A 10,301-nucleotide genomic window follows, 5' to 3' on the forward strand; every position below is an offset into this window, starting at 1 on the left:
ATCCCATTCTGCTGTTTCTCATCAGAGAGCTTGTCAACTTTGACTCAAAATTACTCAAATTTAACACAAACTCATTTTTACTGTATGATTTTATTTTATTTACTCTACCAGACAAAGCTTTTGAACAGTAAGATTTTAAAGAAGGTCTCTTCTGCTCACTAAGCCTGCATTTATTTGATCCAAAATACAGCAAAAACAGCACCATTTTGAACCATTTTTATTATTTAAAAGAACTGTTTTCTTTTTGAATATATTTTAAAATGTCATTTATTCCTGTGATCAAAACTGAATTTTTAGCATCATTACTGCAGTCACATGATCCTTCAGAAATCATTCTTATAATCAGATTTTCTGCTCAAAAACTATTATGATGTTGCTGAAATTATTATAATGCTAAAAACTGGAGTAGATTTTTTTTCAGGTTTCTTTGATGAATAGAAAGTTCAGATAAACAGCATTTATCTGAAATAGAAATAGTTTGTAACATTATGAATGTTTTTATCACTTTTGATCAATTTAAATCATCCTTGCTAAATAATATCTTTCTATTCATCAGAGAATCCTAAAAAATTTTTTTATTAAATAAAATATGTTTATCAGCATACTAGAATGATTTCTGAAGGATCATGTGAGACTGAAGACGAGTAATGATGCTGAAAATTCAGCTTTGATCAAAGGAATAAATTAAATTGTAAAATATATTTAAATAGCAGTTAATTTATAGAATTTATCACAATTTTACTGTTTTTGCTGTAATTTGGATCAAATTAATGCAGGCTTGGTGAGCAGAAGAGAATTCTTTAAAAAAATCTTAGTGTTCAAAAACTTATGACTGGTAGTGTACTTACTTATTTTTGCTTTTCAGTATGTGTATGTTTGCCATGATACAAAGTCTCCAGGGGACTGTGGTGATGCCCTTTTTTCTGCTGTATCCTAGAGGTCAACATTTGTAATTTCTACTTTTAAAAGAAAATGTTTAACAAATAAAAAGAATATTATCAGAACTAATTCAGTTATTGTGATTTTTTATGGAGTTGGGATGGTAAAAATCTTGAATTACAGTGCTGTACCACAATCAGATTGTTTTTACAGGTAAAAAATGTTTAAATGAAAATAAACTCTATAGTACTAATACTGTAATTGAAAATACAGTAAAAATACTGTAATTGAAGATACAGTAACAACACTGTAAATGAAAATACAGTAAAAAATACTGTAAATGAAATTACAGTAAAGACCTTTTAGTACTGTAAATGCAACTACAGTAATAATACTGTAAACATATCCAGCTGCCAGTAAGTTACTGTAAAATTTACAGCAAACTTTTTACAGTGTGGCTTCTTCTTTCCCAGGGTTGGGTATACATCATCCAAAAAAGCCTCCTGGTTTCAACACATTGTATTCAGATAGGTTGAGGGGAACACAAGCCCCTCATGTAAGCCCACTAAAGCAAAACTAGAGAGCTCAGAGCACCCCGTAAAACCAGAGCCTGTCCACGTCCTAAAAATGATAGCATTGGCAGTTCTAGCCATCAGAGCCATATAGATAATCATATCTTCTGCTATTTTACCAACAAAAATAATTCCAAAAAAGCCACAGGAAAGCTGCTGTGTTTCAAATTTTGGGTGTTTCAAACACAGGCTGCACAGTGCTATTGGTACATTTCAAGACTGTAGCCTACATTTATGATGCTTATTATAAAGAAAAAAATACAGCTCACATCAGTCATGTCAGATAAATATATATTTTTTAATCTGAGCATTCTACTCTAGAAATCAGAATCACATTTATTGTCCAGTACTGTGGGTATACACTTACAGCAATTTGTTGTATTGGTGAATGGAAAAGGGTAAAAGGAGAACAAAAATATTAAAAAAGAACACAAGACAAGTACTGAGTTAAACCCATTCCAAACCCGTAAGATCTTTCATCTTCAGACACAAATGTCCTATTTGAAGCCTGTCATCCATCTGTTAAATACAGAGGTTCTGAATCCAAAAGAGGGTGATACCGAACTGACCCAGGAGATCTAGACTAAGGTTCGAGTATTTGACTGACAAGTAGCCTATACTGATCCTGAAACAGATGAGCTACTCACTATGGCTACCTTTCTGGAGCCAAGATTCAAAACCATGAACATGTCCACTGAGAAGCTGGAGGACATTAAGGTGAGAGCTGCCTAAGAGACAGAAGTCCTCCTGGTGGAAAACACTGCCCTGTAGAATCGTCTCTTGTAGAGGATCAACCTGAAAGAGAGAGAGAAGCAGTCACTACTCCACTACCATCAGCCAAGAAGCTCAAGAAGAGCCTTGGTAGTTTCTTCAAGAAGACCAGCAGTGCATCTTCCTCACGTTCACAGAAGCAGATCATTGAGCAAAAGCTGAACAGCTGCATTCTGGTAATGGCACCAGACAGTGAGACTGATCGTTTGGAGTGGTGGCGATTTCATGGATCTAATTTCCCATGTGTGAGTTGTCTGGTAAAGTACTTATGCATCTCTGCCACAAGTTTGCTCTCTGAGAGGACATTCAGCACTTGGGGCAATGTCATCACATTTAGCAGGACAGGACTGAAGCCAGAAATGGTCAACAGGTTGATGGTTGAGGCTGGAAAAGTTTACTTTGTAAAGCTTACAGTGTATCATATACAGTGTAACATATTTAAGTTTGTATTAATGAACTTATTTTTCTGTGTAATCTGCTTTATCTCCTGTGTACTATACAGTATTTTATTTAATTTTTCATAATATAACACTTTAGGCCTACCTCATATTGCAGGTTTGAAACTGTTAAACTGTTCTTAAACTTGAATAATGTTTTACAGTAGGATAACCACTTATATGTCAAAAGATCAAAGGAATTTAGATTTTTCTTAATAAACAACTGCCCTAAATCACATGCTTTATTCCTACAGTATTTGTATTAAATGGAGAAAACAATGAACGATTGGCAATTTCATTATTATTAATATTATTACATATACATTTTTTTTTTTTTACTAATTAAGTACTTGATTTTTAAGTAAAAAAAGTACTGCAATTTTATGCAGGCTACTTAATTTAAGTTTATATTAGCACTTTTTTAAATAATCCTACTGCTCAAAAAAATAACCATTATATAGAGTCAAGATATATTTTTGTTGTTGATATGGATTATGTTGACGAAAGTGATGTAGTAATGTTCACTGTGAAGCTTACACTGCGATGTAAAAGAAAACAGATTTGACCACCTAATTTTCACCAGTAAGAAAAAAGTGTTTTAAAGCTTGTTGTATTGCAGAAGGAGAGAATGGCATGAGAATAAGGCCTAAATTTAGAAAGAACATTTAAGGAAAATATAATTATATTTTCATAAGTCTTTTTCTTCTAAAATCTAGTCTGTGGTGTTATCAGCTATCAGTATTTCCTTATTATTTTCAGAATATATTATGAATAAACATTCAGTCTACTCGGTTAGTTGATCTAAACAATACACATTTATACCGTTGATAAACAACATAAAAACAGACGTCACATAAGGCATTTTAATGAAACTGCTAACGTTACAGCAGCGGGGAATATGAACGTGCATGAGTTATTTTATTTAATCTGTCATTATAATGTTTCGTTTTTTGACCTAAAACACACTGGTGTTGATGACCTGCATTCAAGCTTTCAGTAGGCTTAAATAGATAACCATTTAAAGCAGATTTAGTTTATAAACAACTGACAGTTTTGACCTCAATATGATTTTCAGTTACAAAAATTGATCCTAAAATTCGACATTAGTAAACTTACTTTTCGCAGTATCGGTCGCACGCGCGCGCTCACAAGATCTCCCGAGGTGCGTTCCATTCGACCGTAAGTGGACTGCGAAGTGGACTTCACAGGGTATTCCGCCATCTTAAGTGAGATTCCAAATCGAAGGGAGCGAACATGTTCAGTTCGAAGGGCACTGCGAACGGCATAGGGAATAAGGGAACATCGGTACTTCACTTCACATGAAGTGGACGGGGAAAACTACCCAACTGTCATTGCGCACCGCGTCACCAGTTTAAAGTAATGATGGAGCAGAGCCGTTGGAGTTTTTTTAAAGGCTCTGAAATGGAGCGGTTGCAATAAATGTTGTTATTATTATACAAATTAGAGTGTTTATGAATGGTTATGGCGTTTAATGTTACATTTGCATATTGTATTTTATGAATGAAAGTAAATCTGGCGAGGTGAAGATCTGTTTTGTTTTATTTAATGTTACCACAGGATAGTTAAATATAGGCTGTGTGTGTGGGGAAAAAAGTGCGTGAGATAAGACCACAAAAATCTGTTAATCTGTTAACGGTCTAAACATATACATTTGGACTATATTTTTTAGATACATACGTTTATATGTATTTTATATGTATTTAAATTTGAAATTAAAACAAATTACAATATTTATTTATGTTAAATCATAATCTGCGTGACCCTGCCTTTGATTTGCTTTGATGACGTTTCAGGGCATTCCAAATGAGCGATTATTGTCAGCGAAGTCCACTTCAACGGATATACCGTGCTAACGGAGTAGGGAGCAGTGAACACTGCATAGGGACCCTGTCGATCGGAACGCACCTCCGGTTTTCACGAGTGAATTCAGTTGAGACTCGCTCTAAACGGCTCATTTGAATCAGTGAGATATCGACTCGAGAACAGCTGCGATCGGATCAGTCCAATTCGTGAATGAATCGTTTGGTGGGATTTGCGAACCGATTTAACAGGTTCATTGAAAAGAATCATTTTGTTCATAATTCAGACACCGCTTCTGCGTCTCGGACCACGCGCTTTATGAGGAGTAACGGTATGTTTTATGAATTGTAGTGAACTAAAAGTAAAAGTTATTCAAAATAAAACCAGTAAAGTACAGATACTTGAAAAATGTACTTAAGTTACTGTCCACCACTGGTAGTGACGTGGCCGTTTTATATATTTAATTTATTTTATTTAAGTCACTCTCACTGTGATATTCGTGTGAATAGGGGATAGATGTCGGGTTATATTTCATACATTAACGACTCCATAGTTTTAGAGTCATATCAGTTATTAAATGCGGTGCCAGTCTCGAGCATTCATTTGACCATTCACGTATTGCGAGACTTGCCTTTTAAAGGTAAACAGTTCTGTTCTGTTTACAAACATCACCTGGAGACCGCAGAAATTCTGTTGACAAACGCAAATCTTGAATACGCTATTGAATATCCTATGAAAGTTGTTTATGTTATGTTTATGTTGTTATGTGAAAGTTGAATGTTTAGTCAAAAGACAAATTTCAGGAGTGAAATCATCTGCTGACAGTCTTCATTTCTGAAAGCACAGTTGTGAAGAAGAGTCTGAACGTAGTCTCCGGACCGTACAGAGTCTACACAGCGAGCTGAACTGCACACAGAGAAACACCCTGTGCCAATTTGATAAATCTGCACCCGATATTATGTCTTTAAGACTATCGTCCATCTCTGAGGAGGGTGCAGAGAGCCATTTGAGCCTCCAAAGTGTCACGGAGGCTTCTGTGGAGAAGAGCTCGAAAGGTGAGATTGAAATTATGTTTGAAACTTCAACTGTGATTGACACAGACCTCACAAATTCAGGAAAACAAGATAAAATAGATGATTTAGAGTGGGGCTAGCAGTTATATATCTGTTGTGTTCCTGTCATATTTGCTTTAGCATTAGAGAACGTAGCATTCGATGTCTGCTGGTAGTGGTCAACTCATGCTTTGGTCAATTTTAAAATGTAGTAAATATTATACATTGACTAATGTAGGCCTATCTGTTTGGAAAATGTCAATAAAAAGTTATGCTAATTACCTTGTATTTTAATAGTACTATATATACAGTTAGGTGCCAAGAAAAATAAAATGTTCAAGTTTTACTTCATGATAATAACCTTGGGTCATATTTGTCGCTCATAGTATTTTTTTAGTAATTGTTTTTCCTACTTTAAGAACAACATACAAGCTGGAGGAAGAAGAAAACCATGCCCTCCTTCTTCAGGAAAATATGTACGGCTGCGAAGCTCCCCTTCTGCTGCTCCCAGGACACAGTGGAGTCTCAACCAGAGCTGGACATCTCTACACCAGATGTCAATTTGTCCATCTCTAAAGAGAGTGTGGAGAGCCTGCAACTGTTGAGCCTCAGCAGCCAGGATATGCTGTGCTTTAGCGTAGGCACGAGCATCATTAAGAGAGGAACTGTGGACATCCTGGACGTGTGGAACGATGACCATCTCTCCAGCTCTGATAGCTACCAAGAGGAGAGTAGCTTTGTACTTCCAGGTGAACTTCCTGTTGAGTCAGTGGATGCTTCAGCTTGCCTGAGACTAAAGGCACTGTCCAACGTAGATGACTCTACACCCAACGTCATCTCTAAGGACAGTATGGAGAGGCTGCGATTGGAGGCTTCAGGTGAGAAAAAAAAATGCATTACAAACAGTGACATTCATGTAGGTATAACAGTAAACTGTCAACTAATTATTTAATCCAATGTCAGAGAATATCTCTAATAGTTGTGTTTTCAAATTGGTTGATTTTAGTTCCACAAAAGGCCACAGAAGAGCCTAAGAAAGGGAAAGGAGTCCGCTCTTTCTTCAGGAGAGTGTGGAAGGCTGTCAAGCGTCCTTTCCGCTCCAAGAATAAAGTGGAGCCTATTGTGCCTCCTCAGCCAGAGCTGGATGATCCTGAGCCGTCACCTGCCCCAGAGTCCTTAGACTTCATCCCAACTAATGGTAAGTCTGTGATCATTATAACAAGATAAATTTGATTAAAGCAAAAATTAACATGTCTTATTTTGTCTATATTAATATGGTTTATTGTCTCAAGGCACCAGTTATATAAATTAAAACTGTGTCTTAGGAATTAACTAAAATGCAGTTTGTCAAATGTAAAGTGATTATGCAAATGACGTTGTAAGTTATTACAAATCTTGAAGACGAAAACAGAAGAATTTGTTATACTGCTTAAAGCATTTTATGCCACTTCAAAGGGTCTCGCATGCTTATATGTTCTCATGTTTTTGTGTGTTTCTTTCAGAATCCATTCGCTCTCGCTATAGAGTGAAAAAGATTATTGGACGAGGAGGCTATGGCAAGGTCTATGAGGGCATCCGAATTTCTGATGGCAAGAAGGTGGACAAACATTTTGCTCTTACTGTACATTAAAATCTGTATCCACTGTGTTTTTAAAGCACCTACATATAGTTTAATACTTAAATACTCAATTCTTCGTGGTCAAGGTAAGGTCAGGTGTTCAATATGCTCATCTGTGTTTTTGCAGGTTGCCATCAAACGTATTCGCAAGACTCCACAGGATCAGTATCTTCAAATTGTAAGTTGGCAAAACATAATATGTGTTTAGTTGTTTAAGAGCTGATTATTGTAGTTTAAGCAGCAAAAACCTTTGACTTTTAACATTTAAAATGATACATGTTTTACCAAACTAACCTTTTGTGGCATCTTTTCTCTAGCCTGGGTATCCAAAACCTCTCATTACAGAAGTTGCACTGCTTCTAATGATGAAGGAAGAGCCCGTAAGCCCTCACTCCATCCAGCTCTACGAGTGGTTTGAGCATCCCCGAAAATTCACACTCATCATGGAGTTTCCAGATCCCTGCGAGAGCTTGCTGGACTTCATCAACAACAATCCTCCAATGAGTGAGACAACAGCGCGGGTCATCATGCGTCAGGCTGTGCAAGCGGTCCAGCACTGCGTTGAACATGGTGTTTTTCATAACGATATTCATCCAGAGAATATCCTGTTGAGAAAACACACCTTGGAGCTCAAGTTGATAGACTTTGGCTGCGGTCATCTACTTGACAGGACAGGCTACAACTGCACGAAATACAGAGGTGAGTTGGCATTTAGTGTAACAGAGAGTGGAAACCAGCATGTAGTGATTTATTGATCATGAGATGTTTTAAAGTATTGCTAAATGCTGAAAATGTCTTGCTCACAGGAATAAACGGTTACATTCCACCTGAGCTCTTCATCTATGGCAAATTCTACTGCGTCCAAACAAACGTCTGGGCTCTTGGAGTCTTGCTGTATGAGATGATGAACAGGTGTCCTCCATTTCGTGACAGAAACGAAGTCATGGAAGCCGACGTCAGATTTGTCAACCCAGATTTATCTGAAGGTGAGAGAATAGCATTGATGCACACATACAGCCTTTGCACAGAATGAACAAACACTGGTGGAGAGCATAGTACAACACAAAGCTGTTCTCATACATGCCAACATTAGTGTCACATGATCATGACTAAGCGGCTCTCTCCTGAAAACAGAATGCCGTGATCTGATTCTTCAGTGTCTAACCCGTGATCTAACTGAACGGCCGGTCATCGAAGAGATCTTGCAGCATGACTGGTTTGAAACAGTGGATCTAAAATGAAGAGAGTCAGAGGTGAGACATTTGTCATCTTCAATATATAATATACATTTCAAATATGATTAGTGAAGTGAGTTAATTTGAGCAAATCTTGTTGTACTATAATAAATGATGACAGGAAAAAGACTTGAGTAAAAGACAGTCAGTGTGAAGAATGCTCTGCCTTTTTCTTTGCCAGGGTTGGACATACAGCATCCAGTGAAAAAGCAGATTGGATTGACACATGCTGACGGGAAACTCAGGCCTCTCAAGTAAGCCAGAACTACAGCAGAACTAGAGCCTGTCCACGTTCTTACAGCCCCGTCTGAAAAAGAGCAGAAGAATCAGAGCATGTCAGTGTCTATGGCCTAGTGGTTAGCGCACTGACAAATAGAGCTGATGCAGCTGACCTGGGTTCGAATCTCCACCAAGGGACCTTTGCCGATCCCACATCCCCCTCTTGACCCAACACTTTCCTGTCAGTCTCCACTGTCCTGTCATCTAAAAAGCAAAAAAAAGTTTTGTTTTAAAAGATTAAATTAGTTTTAAAAGCATATAGTTTTAGACGCTTAGTTGTAAATGCTTAGGTTTAGCTTAGTTTGATAAGCATGGTTTTAGCTTAGTTTTAAACACTTAGTTTTAGCTTAGGTTTAAAAGCATAGTTTTAGACGCTTGGTTTTAAACGCTTTGTGATAAATGCTTAGTTTTAAAAGCATGATTGTAGCTTATGTTCAAGATGTTTTATTGGGAAGTAACAAAAAATCTAAAAAATATAAATTAAAAATATATATAAAAAGTATATCTGATAGAAATATATAAAAAATACAAATAAACGAAGTATATAATAAATATTTGAATTCAATTAAAAAATGTATTTGTTTTAAAAGTATGGTTATAGCTTAGTTTTAAAATACATTTTCTATTAGGAAGCAATAAAAAATATGAAGAAAAAATAAAAAAAGATATATAATAAAAATATAAAAATAATACAAATAAACAGAGTATGTAATATAAATTTGAATAAAAAAAATAGTTTTAAAAGTATGGTTGTAGCCTAGTTTTAAAATAAATGTTTTATTAGAAGGCAGTAAAAAATATACAAATGTATAAAAAAATAACAAAATCTGTACAAAAATGATATCTAATAAAAATATATATATATAAAAATGAACTGAGTATATAATAAAAATTATAATTTAACAAAAATGTTTTAGTTTTATAAGCATGGTTTTAGTTTTAAAATAAATGGTTTATTAGGAAGCTATAAAAATGTAGATATTTAAAAAGATTACAAACAAAATATATAAAACAATAAAAATTATACCTAATAAAAATTAAATATATTTACATTTATTTAAAAATAAATAATAATAATAATAAAAATATATATCAATTATTATATCTAAAATAATGTAAATCAACTGAGTATATAAAAACTTTAATTCAATAATTTTATTAGCTTTAAAAGCATGGTTGTAGCGTAGTTTTAAAATAAATGTTTCATAAGAAAGCAATATAATAAAAAATTATACAAATTATAAATATATACATAATTATATCTGAGTATATAATTAAAGTTATAATTTAATAAAAGTTATTTGTTTTAAAAGCTTTGTTTAAAAAGAATAGTTTTAGATGCTTAGTTTGGTTGTAGCTTAGTTTTAAAATAAATGTTTTATTAGGAAGAAATAAAAAAATACAAAACATATACAATTGTATTAAAAAATATTAAAAATGATATCTAAAACAAATATAAAAACAAATACAAATAAACTGAGTATATAATAAAATAATAATTTAATACATTTTTATTACATCTAATAAAAAATATAGGAAGTGATTAAAATGTAAAGGAAATAAAAAAAATAAATAATAATAATATATATATATATATATATATATATATATAATAAAAAATATATATAAAAATAAAT

This window comes from Garra rufa, chromosome 4 (assembly GCF_049309525.1).
Source record: "Garra rufa chromosome 4, GarRuf1.0, whole genome shotgun sequence".
In the NCBI taxonomy this organism is placed as follows: Eukaryota; Metazoa; Chordata; class Actinopteri; order Cypriniformes; family Cyprinidae; genus Garra; species Garra rufa.